The sequence below is a fragment of the Panulirus ornatus genome, chromosome 58, assembly GCF_036320965.1.
Source record: "Panulirus ornatus isolate Po-2019 chromosome 58, ASM3632096v1, whole genome shotgun sequence".
In the NCBI taxonomy this organism is placed as follows: domain Eukaryota; kingdom Metazoa; phylum Arthropoda; class Malacostraca; order Decapoda; family Palinuridae; genus Panulirus; species Panulirus ornatus.
The window spans coordinates 11362219-11376233 of record NC_092281.1 but is presented as its reverse complement, the minus strand read 5'-3'; the positions used below and the strand labels follow the sequence as shown (position 1 = coordinate 11376233).

At 51.7% G+C, this 14015-nt stretch overlaps 2 protein-coding genes across 3 annotated transcripts in view; one reads left to right on the top strand and one right to left on the bottom strand.

Annotated features, from left to right (window-relative positions):
• LOC139766498 (uncharacterized) overlaps positions 1-14015 on the top strand; it is a 193174-nt gene that overhangs the window by 139601 nt on the left and 39558 nt on the right. For both annotated transcript variants that reach the window (XM_071695160.1, XM_071695159.1), the window contains one exon: positions 12010-12182. The gene's annotated coding sequence lies outside the window, so the exon portion shown is untranslated. The remainder of the gene's footprint in view (positions 1-12009; positions 12183-14015) is intronic.
• LOC139766501 (cysteine-rich secretory protein 2-like) overlaps positions 1-14015 on the bottom strand; it is a 54216-nt gene that overhangs the window by 20766 nt on the left and 19435 nt on the right. The gene's annotated exons all lie outside the window — the stretch shown is intronic.

Here is a 14015-nt window from a genome sequence, read left to right as displayed (position 1 = left end):
TACGAGCAAACACATACACGTGCATTAGCGCAAACACATACACGTGCATTACAAGCAAACACATACACGTGCATTATCGCAAACACATACACGTGCATTACAAGCAAACAAATACACGTGCATTACAAGCAAACACATACACGTGCATTACAGGCAAACAAATACACGTGCATTACAAGCAAACAAATACACGTGCATTACAAGCAAACACATACACGTGCATTACAGGCAAACAAATACACGTGCATTACAAACACCTATATACCGAAGAGGAGGGGATGAAATGTAAATGAAAGCATAAACAACGACAGAAGAAAACACGAGAAAGCACAACTGTCAACATACCGACAGCTGACAAAGACAGAAACAGACAATTGACAACACTAACAAAGACAAAGAACGAGGAAATGATATAAAAACACGACTTGAAAAGATCCAACAAAACAAAAATCAGATGTGTTCATAAACAAACAAGAAATGCAAATCACGCGTGTGGGCTGGGAGGGTGTTCAACGCATGCAGGGACATGCAGGGAGGATGTTCAACGCATGCAGGGACATGCAGGGAGGGTGTTCAACGCATGCAGGGAGGGTGTTCAACGCATGCAGGGACGTGCAGGGAGGGTGTTCAACGCATGCAGGGACATGCAGGGAGGATGTTCAACGCATGCAGGGACATGCAGGGAGGGTGTTCAACGCAAGCAGAGACAAGCAGAGAGGGCGTTCAACGCAAGCAGAGATAAGCAAAGAGGGCGTTCAACGCAAGCAGAGACAAGCAGGGAGGGCGTTCAACGCAAGCAGAGACTGGCAGGGAGGGCGTTCAACGCAAGCAGAGACAGGCAGGGAGGGCGTTCAACGCAAGCAGAGACAAGCAGAAGCAGAGGACGTAAGCAGGAAAGTACTTGCCAGTAGGAAGCAGAACCAGACGAGTCAACCAAGGAAACGCTTGAAGAAGCAGACGCTGAAGGCAGATGGACGCAGCAACCAGACAACACACACACACACACACACACACACACACACACACACACACACACACACACACACACACACACACACGAACCGAAAGCAGGCCGAGGTAGCAGCAGGACTCAAGCACAAACAAACGCACAAAGCAGACGTAGCCCTGGGTTGGGGAGGGGTGGGGGGGGGGGGGACCCAGCTGTGAGGACACCCCCCCCCCCCTACACACACACACACACACACACCATTCCATCGCGCACGTCCAGGATCAAGTGTATTATGCTCTGCTAAACTGCCTTAATGTCCAGAAGATCTGGGAAAGGTTTAAGGTATTATTTGTGTGTGTGTGTGTGTGTGTGTGTGTGTGTGTGAGGGACTGTATAAGTGTCCTTGCTATTACAAGTATATATGTATATATATATATATATATATATATATATATATATATATATATATATATATAGATAGATAGATAGATAGATAGATAGATAGATGGATGGATAGTTAGATAGATAGATAGATAGATAGATGGATGGATAGTTAGATAGATAGATAGATAGATAGATAGATAGATACAGAGAGAGAGAGAGAGAGAGAGAGAGAGAGAGAGAGAGAGAGAGAGAGAGAGAGAGAGAGAGAGAGACCGCACTTTGAATTTGAAGATGTCGGCCTTCGTGAGTGTGTGCAACAGGTCGTCTATATCTACACTAACATCTGTATTCCCATCTGTACCTACTTATACACGTGGCTGTATCTATATTTATCAACACTGGGGCCGACGCCACGTGATAACAAACTTAGATGTGTGTGTGTGTGTGTGTGAGTGTCGAGGCCAGGTGGACGAGGAGGGGCGGCGAGGCAGATAAAGATGAGGTGATATTGATGAGGGAATTAAGGAGGAGGAGGGTGGTGGTGAGGTGGTGAGGGAGGGCGGGGGCCTTGGCTGGGTGGGCCGCTGGGAGGTAGAGGAGGGGGGACATCAGTGTCAGCCAACACTCAAGGTGCGACGCTGCTCCCTCCCCCGAGGCCACAGCAGGCACCCTGTGGCCTTGTAGTGGGGCACTCTCCACCCTGGGGCACCATACAGGGGTCGGGGGGCACCGCCCATCCTCGGGGACCGGGGCACCGTCCACCCTAGGGCACCATACAGGATGGGGGGCACCGTCCACCCTGGGGCATCATACGGATGGGGCACCCTCCATCCTGGGGCATCATACAGGGGTGGGGCACCGTCCATCCTGGGGGACCGGCCCCCTCCATGGGGCACCATACAGGATGGGGGGCACCGTCAACCCTGGGGCATCATACGGGTGGGGCACCCTCCACCCTGGGGCATCATACAGGGGTGGGGCACCCTCCACCCTGGGGCATCATACGGGTGGGGCACCCTCCACCCTGGGGCATCATACAGGGGTGGGGCACCCTCCACCCTGGGGCACTTTCGTAGGGGACATTCACATTCGTGGAAGCCCTCCCTCCCTCTCCACTCCCTGGTGAGTGAGGATGTGATGAGGACGATCCCTCTCCCACATGAGGCCGTCTCATGACTCCTCTCCTCCCTCACCCTGCCTCTCACCCCCCAGCCTACATCCTCTCCCCTCCTCCTACTCGCCTCCCCATCTTCCCTGCAACAGGTAACCTGGTCATACACCCACCAGGTCTTGTGGCTTTCCCGTGTCATGAACGAAGTTAGGGAAATAAATCTTATACAGTAGCAAGGAGCAGGATGGAGGCAAGTACAGCTTATTGTATGGACACAGAAGTGACTACTATCTACTGTACGGACACGGAAGTGACTACATCCCACTGTATGGACACAGAAGTGACTACTATCTACTGTACGGACACGGAAGTGACTACATCCTACTGTTATGGACACAGAAGTGACTACATCCTACTGTTATGGACACGGAAGTGACTATCACCTACTGTACGGACACGGAAGTGACTACAACCTACTGTTATGGACACGGAAGTGACTACATCCCACTGTATGGACACGGAAGTGACTACATCCCACTGTATGGACACGGAAGTGACTACATCCCACTGTATGGACACGGAAGTGACTATCACCTACTGTATGGACACAGAAGTGACTACATCCTACTGGTATGGACACGGAAGTGACTACATCCTACTGTATGGACACGGAAGTGACTACATCCTACTGTATGGACACGGAAGTGACTACAACCTACTGTATGGACACGGAAGTGACTACAACCTACAGTATACTGTATGGACAGGGAAGAGGAGAGGTTATACACAGTACCTGTTGACGTCAGCGAACTACACGAGGTGAACTTGCCCTCACACACCATGAACAGGACAGTGACCAACATGACAACAGTCACCCAGAAAGGAAGGAAAATGTGGAAGGCTCTGTACCAGCGGGAGACAGTAGGAAAGAATCATGAAAATACAGAAGAGAGAGAGAAAGAGAAGATAGCGAAGTGTATGGCCGCAGTGGGTCAGGGAGGTGGAAAGATTACAAAAAAAAGGAATCGGAGCGATACAATAACATCGTACACACGACGTGGAATGAAGGGAGAGGAAATGATACGTGAAGAGGAAGTGAGTAATAACAGAGAGAGAGAGAGAGAGAGAGAGAGAGAGAGAGAGTCCAATCGTATTATTTCTCAGATGTAAACAAAAGCAGACGACACCAAACAGCTGAGATGACTCGGCTCAGGAGAGAAGAGAGAGAGAGAGAGAGAGAGAGAGAGAGAGAGAGAGAGAGAGAGAGAGAGAGAGAGAGAGGACATGGCCAGGTTGAGCCAGTGTTCACCTCAGGAAGTACGAGTTACGTGGATGAGCAGACGTTGGTGTATTATGATGAGGAAACCATCACTTACCTCCGTCCAGCCAGGTCGCGGAGGAGGACATGGTAACACCAGAGAGACCTTGAAATAGTGGCGCGAAGCCGAGGACCAATCATTTTTATTCCCCCCACATACACCCCCTTTCCCACATACACCCCATCCCCCACATACACCTCCTCCCCCACATACACCCCCTTTCCCACATACACCCCATCCCCCACATACACCTCATCCCCCACATACACCTCATCCCCCACATACACACCATCCCCCACATACACTCCATCCCCCACATGTACCTCATTCCCCACATGTACCCCATCCCCCACATACACCCCATCCCCCACATACACCCCATCCCCCACATACACCCCATCCCCCACATACGCCTCCTCCCCCACATACACTTCCTCCCCCACATGCATCTCATCCCCCACATGCGCCTCATCCGCCTCCACATACAATAAAGGATGATTAACTGAAGACGTCACGAGAGAGTGTATATATACATATATATATATATATATATATATATATATATATATATATATATATATATATATATATATATATATATACATATATATATATATATATATATATATATATATATATATATATATATATATATATATATATATATATATATATGGTGTACACATGTGTCTCTGGCCGTTACACAAGAGAGGACCAAAGTTGCAGCCAAGACGCTGTGGACCTGCACGTCTGACGTCATACGCATTAAACGAAAGGATGTTACGGAGAAGAAACCAAGAAACTTAAACTCAAACAACAGAGTAAATTAATTCGTGGAAATGCAAATTATATGTGCGTACCAGGTGTGAGTATACAGACGCGGTTCCTGGTTAACTTCAACACCACATGACTGTCTCTCAACACAAGGAATATGATTGGGTGCTGTATTATGTATTGTGGATTTTATTGAGACATAATAAACCACAGTTGTATGTAAGATGAAATGACAAAACAGGAATTAAAAGGTATTGCAGGAGGGAAAGTCAATATATCTGTGATATACAGATAATGTTGGTGGAGATTGTCATGTGTAACACAGGTCATGTTGGTGGAGATTATCATGCGTAACACAGGTCATGTTGGTGGAGATTATCATGCGTAACACAGATCACGTTGGTGGAGATTGTCATGCGTAACACAGATCATGTTGGTGGAGATTATCATGCGTAACACAGATCACGTTGGTGGAGATTGTCATGCGTAACACAGATCATGTTGGAGATTCAGTCACAAACCCCACCAGAATGAGGTAGCTGGGTGATGAGAGGAGTGTGGGGGGGAATGGGCTAATTTTTAGGCAGTCTCTGTCGTTGACCAGAGACGAACTGGATAAAATTCAACGAAGAGCAATTTCACCGAGTAATTAAATAAGAAAAGATCCTTTAAGGTTCAAGTAGTGGAGCGGTATGATAATGAGGAGCGGTATGATAATGAGAAATTTCACGACGAGACATTGAATATTCATGAGGAAAGCGAACGTATGTACGTGTGTCATGTAGGAATGTTGGTGACTGGTGTGTGGTGTGGTGTGTGGTGACTGGTGTGTGGTGTGGTGTGTGGTGTGGTGTGTGGTGTGGTGTGTGGTGACTGGTGTGTGGTGTGGTGTATGGTGTGGTGTGTGGTGACTGGTGTGTGGTGTGGTGTGTGGTGTGGTGTGTGGTGACTGGTGTGTGGTGTGGTGTGTGGTGTGGTGTGTGATGACTGGTGTGTGGTGTGGTGTGTGGTGTGGGTGACCACCAAGACAGCCCACACCAACTGGTGTTGACATACTGGTAAACAGATAGATCGATATCCCTGAGACCAGCGGAATTAGACACGGGTGGAGCACGCAGTCTTTCGCGAGAGAGAGAGAGAGAGAGAGAGAGAGAGAGAGAGAGAGAGAGAGAGAGAGAGAGAGAGAGAGAGAGAGAGTGTCCGGGGCACACCCGAGGGCTATGGGTAGTGGTGCCAAAGGTCGAGGTCATGGACCCGGAGTCACGTGAGCAGCGGAGGTCACCGGCTCCCCTCCTTCCTCCCTCCCTCCCTCCCCTTTTTACCCCTCCCTCTGCTGCTGCCCCACACACACACACACACACACACACACACACACACACACACACACACACACACAAATGATATTAGCAGTCAACTCATGTTCTAAAGATTAATATCAAACACAAATAACCTAATCCTGTAGCCCCCAGCGGGCGATGTGTAAACAAAACCACCAAACACTCTCTCGCCTGAAATTCAGCTGCATTCCTGACGCTGATTGGATAGACAGACGAAAACTTGGCCGCCTCTGTTTGTGAAGCGTTTAGAATAAAAAAAAAAAAAGAGAGTGGGGAAGGGAGGGAGGGGGAGGAGGAGGGAGGGAGGAGAGAAGGCCTCATAAGACGTGCTAGTGAGTGGAGGGTGAGGGCGTCTCGTCCAGCAAAGCAACATTAGCCAACTTTGTATCGAATACTTGTTCTGGGGGAGGTGGTGTGTGTGTGTGTGTGTGTGTGTGTGTGTGTGTGTGTGTGTGTGTGTGTGTGTGTGTTTCTCCCTTCCCTTCCTCCCTGTGTCTCCTCCACCCCTCAGAGTTGCTTGGGTGGGAGGGGGATTAACCCAAGACACGAACCCTGGGTGTGTGTGTGTGTGTACCACACGTCAGGACCTCCTTAACGAGGTAGTTAGGTGGTCGTTACTGCCCTGGTGGAACACAGAGAGGGTCGTGTTGATGTGTCGTGTGTCCGGCGTGTTGACATGGGGGGGAGGGGGAAGAGAGGGGGGGGGGGAAGCACAAGCCTCGGCAACACGTGTCCTAAACTCGATGAAGTTTATAACTTGCTGACCTTGAGTGCACACACACACACACTGAGCGACCCACGACCGAGGGACGACTCCCGCTGCCCCTCATCCGCGACTCCATCTCAGGCAGTGTGACCCACGGGCGCTAACGACGGTACCGGGAGCGACGCGTCGCCCCGCACCTCCTGCTCAGTATAGGCTTCTATCTCTACTTCACAGGTGGGCCTCCAGCCTGGCCAGGCTGCAGCTCCTCCAGTCCCAAGTGGGCCTCCAGCCTAGCCAGGCTGCTCCTCCAGTCCCAGGTGGGCCTCCAGCCTGGCCAGGCTGCAGCTCTTCCAGTCCCAAGTGGGCCTCCAGCCTAGGCAGGCAGCTCCTCCAGTCCCAGGTGGGCCTCCAGCCTAGCCAGGCTGCAGCTCCTCCAGTCCCAGGTGGGCCTCCAGCCTAGCCAGGCTGCAGCTCCTCCAGTCCCAGGTGGGCCTCCAGCCTGGCCAGGCTGCTCCTCCAGTCCCTGGTGGGCCTCCAGCCTGGCCAGGCTGCTCCTCTAGTCCCTGGTGGGCCTCCAGCCTGGCCAGGCTGCTCCTCCAGACCCAAGTGGGCCTCTAACCTGGTCAGGCTGCTCCTCCAGTCCCTGGTGGGCCTCCAGCCTGGCCAGGCTGCTCCTCCAGTCCCAGGTGGGCCTCCAGCCTGGCCAGGCTGCTCCTCCAGTACCAAGTGGGCCTCCTACTCGGCAGCGACGCCATGCTCCTCCTCCAGTCCCAGGTGGGCCTCCAGCCTGGTAGTAGACCAACCTCCTCCTCCACTCCAGTCCATCACCACCCTGCATCAGTTCTGCCTCAGGTGTTGAGCCTAGTGGCAGGTTGGACCTGCTGGTGGGGAAGGTTCCTCCGCTCCACCACCCCTCCCTCGGTGGCCCTCGTAGCAACAGGTCCCCAAATTCGCCCTCTCATGGCAGTTGCTCCTCCTCCGTCCCTCCCTCCTCCTCCTCCTCCTCCTCCTCCTCCTCCTCCTCCTCCTCCTCCTCCTCCTGCGCCCCAACCGACTAAGCTGTTAAGTTTCGAGCTTTCCAGACGAGGGTCATCACGTTGCTCCAGCCCCCGCCGACGCGACTCTCCCTGTTACCTGGAGGGGACAGGAGTAATTAAGGCGCCACAATGTTGTGTTTGTCTTCAACGGCTTCCCCGAGGCTCGTGAAGAAGGTCCTTCAGACATCTTCCTAGACCAGTACACACCACTACACACACCACTGCATACCCACTACACACACACACCACTCCATACACCACTGCATACACACTACCCACACACACACACACCACTGCATACTCACTACACATACGCCACGTACGTGATACACTCAGAAGGAATTCCTGTCGCGTTCTGGTGCACGAGGACACAAGACTGTGATGGAAGAACCAGTTCGACTCGCAGAGAACTTAGGGGGATGTTCATCAGGGAGGGACTGGTGTGTGTGTGTGTGTGTGTGTGTGTGTGTGTGTGTGTGTGTCATCGGCATTCCAAGATGGCGTCCTTGATTTCACAACCACAATAGATAATTAACTCAAGGTATCTATCTCAATTATTTTCCCGTCGCGTCCCACTGATAGATTGCCTGGTGCCTGGTGTATGGGTAGGCCAGCCTGGTATTGCTCGAGGTCGATTACCAGCCAGAATTACCGGTAGTAGTAGTAGTTCTGCTCCACATAACTGGCTGGGATAACTCGGCTCAGGACTCGTAAACGGGGATAGTTATTATTGGGGTCTGGGGCAAGTTAGTGGGTCCTCCCCCCTGGCCGTGCGGCCCTATCTTCTAACTCGTGTTAAGGAGGACCATCCACCCTGGCTATACCTGAGCACCAGTTTACACTCCTGTACAGCACCTCGTCTCCACCGCACCTCACCTCCTCCCTCCCCCAACACACACACAGGCCTTGACCAGCACAAGACAAGACGGCCGTTCTAAAGGCCTGTCTTCGGGGGAGAGAGAGGGAGGGAGGGAGGCCCACGCACCCTCGACAGACAGACAAGAACCAATTTGAAGCTGTCCTTAATGGACGCGTCTTGCGACGCGATTTTCTCCCACTGAATCAAGTTCTTGTTGCCGTCCGCATCCCCCCCCCCCCCCCCCCCCCTGCACGTATTGTCGTCACCCGCGTCTCGGAAGGACGCTGTCAGCCCGGCGGGACACGATCACAGTCCCGATGTAATTGATTTGTAAGATTTTTCGATTGGAGTTGAAGACGTGGCCAGGTGGCGACGCGTAGGGGGGTGATCAGTGTATACGTGGTATTTTTTTTTGCTATCTGGAGGGCGGCCGGCTCTTGCAGTGAATGGTGATGACCAGGGGCGACGTGAGGTGCCTTTTTGAGGTCATGGCGTTTGGGGAGGACGAAATCTGACGGAAGGAGTCGAGGAGTGAGGGACGTGTGTGGATAGAATGAGCGAAGGATCGGTTCAGGGATAGACCCACCCACACCCACAAGGTGTTTGGTTGAGTTCAGTATTTTACGTGTGTATCAAAAGGTCTGTAAAGGGGGGGGGGGGGGAAATGTTCTCGTTGCACTGGACTACGTCAGTGGACGACTTTCGACTGTCGTGAGGTGTTCTGCAAGAACAGCATTGTTCTCTTGTGACACACACACACACACACACACACAGAGTGAGGATCTGGTGCCTGGGGGGCTGACTGTGTTGGTTCTCTTGCCGACATAGGCGTGTGGTCAGCATACTCTGTAGGGACTTGGAGGCTGGTACACAGCTACCAACATGCCCAACATGGCTGCCAACATGGCTGCCAACATGCTCAACATGGCACGTACCACATGGCTGCCAACATTACCCAACATTCCACATGCCACATGGCTGCCAACATATCCAACATTCCACACGCCACATGGCTGCCAACATACCCAGCATGGCACGTACCACATGGCTGCCAACATACCCAACATGGCACGTACCACAGTTTGCCAACATACTCAACATGGCACGTGCCACACATCAGTATATACAGACGACAACTCTTCAGCCAGTGTTAAATGGCAACTGGATATATATTTTTTTTGCATCCAGGCGGCGGGGCGGGCGGGCGGGGGGGGGGGGGGGGGGAGGGGGGGAGCACGAAACAAAACAGCAACGGAATCGATTTAAAAATCCTTCATACCAAAAAATGAATTGAAATTTCTTTCTCCGAACGACAAACGAAGCGACGACATGAGATCGTTGATAGCGTCCCTGTGCGAAATGCTCTGACACATTACGGAACGTTTTCTGTCGTCTGTAACTCACCCCTGGTGCACGACGGTACGACCCCTATGGTACACGACGGTACGACCCTATGGTACACGAGGGTACGACCCCCTATGGTGCACGACGGTACGACCCCTATGGTGCACGACGGTACGATCCTATGGTGCACGACGGGACGACCCTTGAGGTACACGACGGTACGACCCCTGGTGCACGACGGTACGACCCTATGGTGCACGACGGTACGACCCCTATGGTGCACGACGGTACGACCCTTTGGTGCACGACGGTACGACTCTATGGTGCACGACGGTACGACCCTATGGTGCACGACGGTACGACCCTATGGTGCACGACAAAGTACGACCCTATGGTGCACGACGGTACGACCCTATGGTGCACGACGGGACGACCCTTGAGGTACACGACGGTACGACCCCTGGTGCACGACGGTACGACCCTATGGTGTACGACGGTACGACCCTATGGTGCACGACGGTTACGACCCTATGGTGCACGACGGTACGACCCCTATGGTGCACGACGGTACGACTCTATGGTGCACGACGGTACGACCCTATGGTGCACGACGGTACGACCCTATGGTGCACGACAAAGTACGACCCTATGGTGCACGACGGTACGACCCTATGGTGCACGACGGTACGACCCCTATGGTGCACGACGGTACGACCCTATGGTGCACGACAAAGTACGACCCTATGGTGCACGACGGTACGACCCCTATGGTGCACGACGGTACGACCCCTATGGTGCACGACGGTACGACCCTATGGTGCACGACGGTACGACCCTATGGTGCACGACGGTTACGACCCTATGGTGCACGACGGTACGACCCTATGGTGCACGACGGTTACGACCCTATGGTGCACGAGAACTAGAGAACGAACAGGGGCCACGATATAGAGAACTAGAGAACGAACAGGGGCCACGATATAGAGAACTAGAGAACGAACAGGGGCCACAATATAGAGAACTAGAGAACGAACAGGGGCCACAATATAGAGAACGAACAGGGACCACAAGATGTAATGGATCTGTTAATTATGTGTACCTTTTTTAATTGTTTGAAGTAATTACTACGGTAATGAGCAGGGTGTGTGTGTGTGTGTGTGTGTTTGTGTGTGTGTGTGTCTGTGTCTGTGTGTATGAAGTCTACAAACAGCATCTCAGAAATGCAATTAAGTTTCGAACTGGGAGAAAAAGATCAAATCAAGAATTAATATCAAGAATGTAAGGAAATGAGAGAAACGAAGTGGATGTGAAGTGGCAATGTGTGCTGTCACGTCACAGTTCAAGGACACACACACACACACACACACACACACACACACACACACACACACACACACACACACACACACACACGTCATTAGAGCATGTCCTTGTATATATATATATATATATATATATATATATATATATATATATATATATATATATATATATAAATTAATGTATCAGTTCCATGCAAGAAATGACATCATAGCTCATTATTGACGACTTTACTGCCAACGAGTCTGTTTGCTCACTCAGGTACACAGACAGACCCACTGCTCATATGTCTGTACACAGGTCCTACACACAGACGTGTCACTGAATGTGCAAGGCAGTCTTCCTGCCCGGCCAACACAGACAACCCTGGACTCCCTCCCTCCCTCACATCCTTCCCTCTCCTCACGATCCTTGACAGGTCGCTTCATCTACTGTCCACTCAGTCTACTTACTGACCACTCTGTCTACTTAGTGTCCACTCTGTCTACTTACTGTCCACTCTGTCTACTAATTGTCCACTCTGTCTACTTACTGTCCACTCTGTCTACTTACTGTCCACCCTGTCCCTTCAGACATACTTCACCGGATCACCACCTTGGGATGAAGGCCAGGACGCCTCACTCCATCTTCAACACAACAACTTGGTGTTCCCCTTCTTGGCTTACACACACACACACACACACACACACACACACACACACACACACACACACACACACACACACACCACATCCAGGAAATACCATCCCAGCACCGCTAAACAAATACACAAAATGTTTCTTTCGTCCCCTTAATAATATAACTAAAATACTTTATATTCCAACTGAACATAGTATTAACAGCACGTTGTTGTCTTTGGACTTAACCAGGACATGTGAAGCGTCCTGGGTAAACCATGGAGAGATCTGTGCGGTGTGGACGTAAATAGGGAGCGGTGGTTTCGGTGCATTTCACATGACAGCTAGAGATTGGACGTAAGGGGATGCGGCTTTCCTTCGTCTGTTCCTCGCGCTACCTCGCTCAAGCGGGAAACGGCAATCAGGTATGAATAATGATTATTATTCATTGTACTCGAATTAGCAGTAGTAGTAGTAGTTGTGGTAACAGTAGTAGTAGTAGTAGTAGTAGTAGTAGTAGTAGTAGTAGCAGTAGTTTGTAGTAGTAGCAATAAGGGTTGAATCATACACTTAGAAAATGAAAACATTTCTTTCTTCCTTCTCGTTCGCTTCTCTCCTTCCTTCTCCTTCCATCCCTTCGCCTTTCTTCCTTCCCCTTTGGATGCTCTGAAAGTTGGTGACACCATGGAAACGCCGCCATCCGAATGATACGCCAGATAGCTAATTGATCGCTATCTGTCAGCAGAAGATAAGAGTGTCAGCGTACATGCCAGGGTATGTCACCAGTTCCATGTATGACTGCATCACAAAATATTGAGATAACGTAAGGGGGACATAAGGCAGTAGTAGGAGGTCACCTTATGGGGGACTAGAGACGCTGGGATGGTGGCACAGAAGGCCAGGGGTTATCATGGTGGCACAGAAGGCCAGGTGTTATCATGGTGGCACAGAAGGCCAGGGGTTATCATGGTGGCACAGAAGGCTAGGGGTTATCATGGTGGCACAGAAGGCCAGGGGTTATCATGGTGGCACAGAAGGCCAGGGGTTATCATGGTGGCACAGAAGGCCAGGTGTTATCATGGTGGCACAGAAGGCTAGGGGTTATCATGGTGGCACAGAAGGCCAGGTGTTATCATGGTGGCACAGAAGGCCAGGGGTTATCATGGTGGCACAGAAGGCCAGGTGTTATCATGGTGGCACAGAAGGCCAGGTGTTATCATGGTGGCACAGAAGGCCAGGTGTTATCATGGTGGCACAGAAGGCCAGGGGTTATCATGGTGGCACAGAAGGCCAGGGGTTATCATGGTGGCACAGAAGGCCAGGGGTTATCATGGTGGCACAGAAGGCCAGGGGTTTTCATGGTGGCACAGAAGGCCAGGGGTTATCATGGTGGCACAGAAGGCCAGGGGTTATCATGGAGGCACAGAAGGCCAGGTGTTATCATGGTGGCACAGAAGGCCAGGGGTTATCGTGGTGGCACAGAAGGCCAGGGGTTATCATGGTGGCACAGAAGGCCAGGGGTTATCATGGTGGCACAGATGGCCAGGGGTTATCATGGTGGCACAGAAGGCCAGGGGTTATCATGGTGGCACAGAAGGCCAGGGGTTATCATGGTGGCACAGAAGGCCAGGGGTTATCATGGTGGCACAGAAGGCCAGGGGTTATCATGGTGGCACAGAAGGCCAGGGGTTATCATGGTGGCACAGAAGGCCAGGGGTTATCATGGTGGCACAGAAGGCCAGGGGTTATCATGGTGGCACAGAAGGCCAGGGGTTATCATGGTGGCACAGAAGGCCAGGGGTTATCATGGTGGCACAGAAGGCCAGGGGTTATCATGGTGGCACAGAAGGCCAGGGGTTATCATGGTGGCACAGAAGGCCAGGGGTTATCATGGTGGCACAGAAGGCCAGGGGTTATCGTGGTGGCACAGAAGGCCAGGGGTTATCATGGTGGCACAGAAGGCCAGGGGTTATCATGGTGGCACAGAAGGCCAGGGGTTATCATGGTGGCACAGAAGGCCAGGGGTTATCATGGTGGCACAGAAGGCCAGGGGTTATCATGGTGGCACAGAAGGCCAGGGGTTATCATGGTGGCACAGAAGGCCAGGGGTTATCATGGTGGCACAGAAGGCTAGGGGTTATCATGGTGGCACAGAAGGCCAGGGGTTATCATGGTGGCACAGAAGGCCAGGGGTTATCATGGTGGCACAGAAGGCCAGGGGTTATCATGGTGGCACAGAAGGCTAGGGGTTATCATGG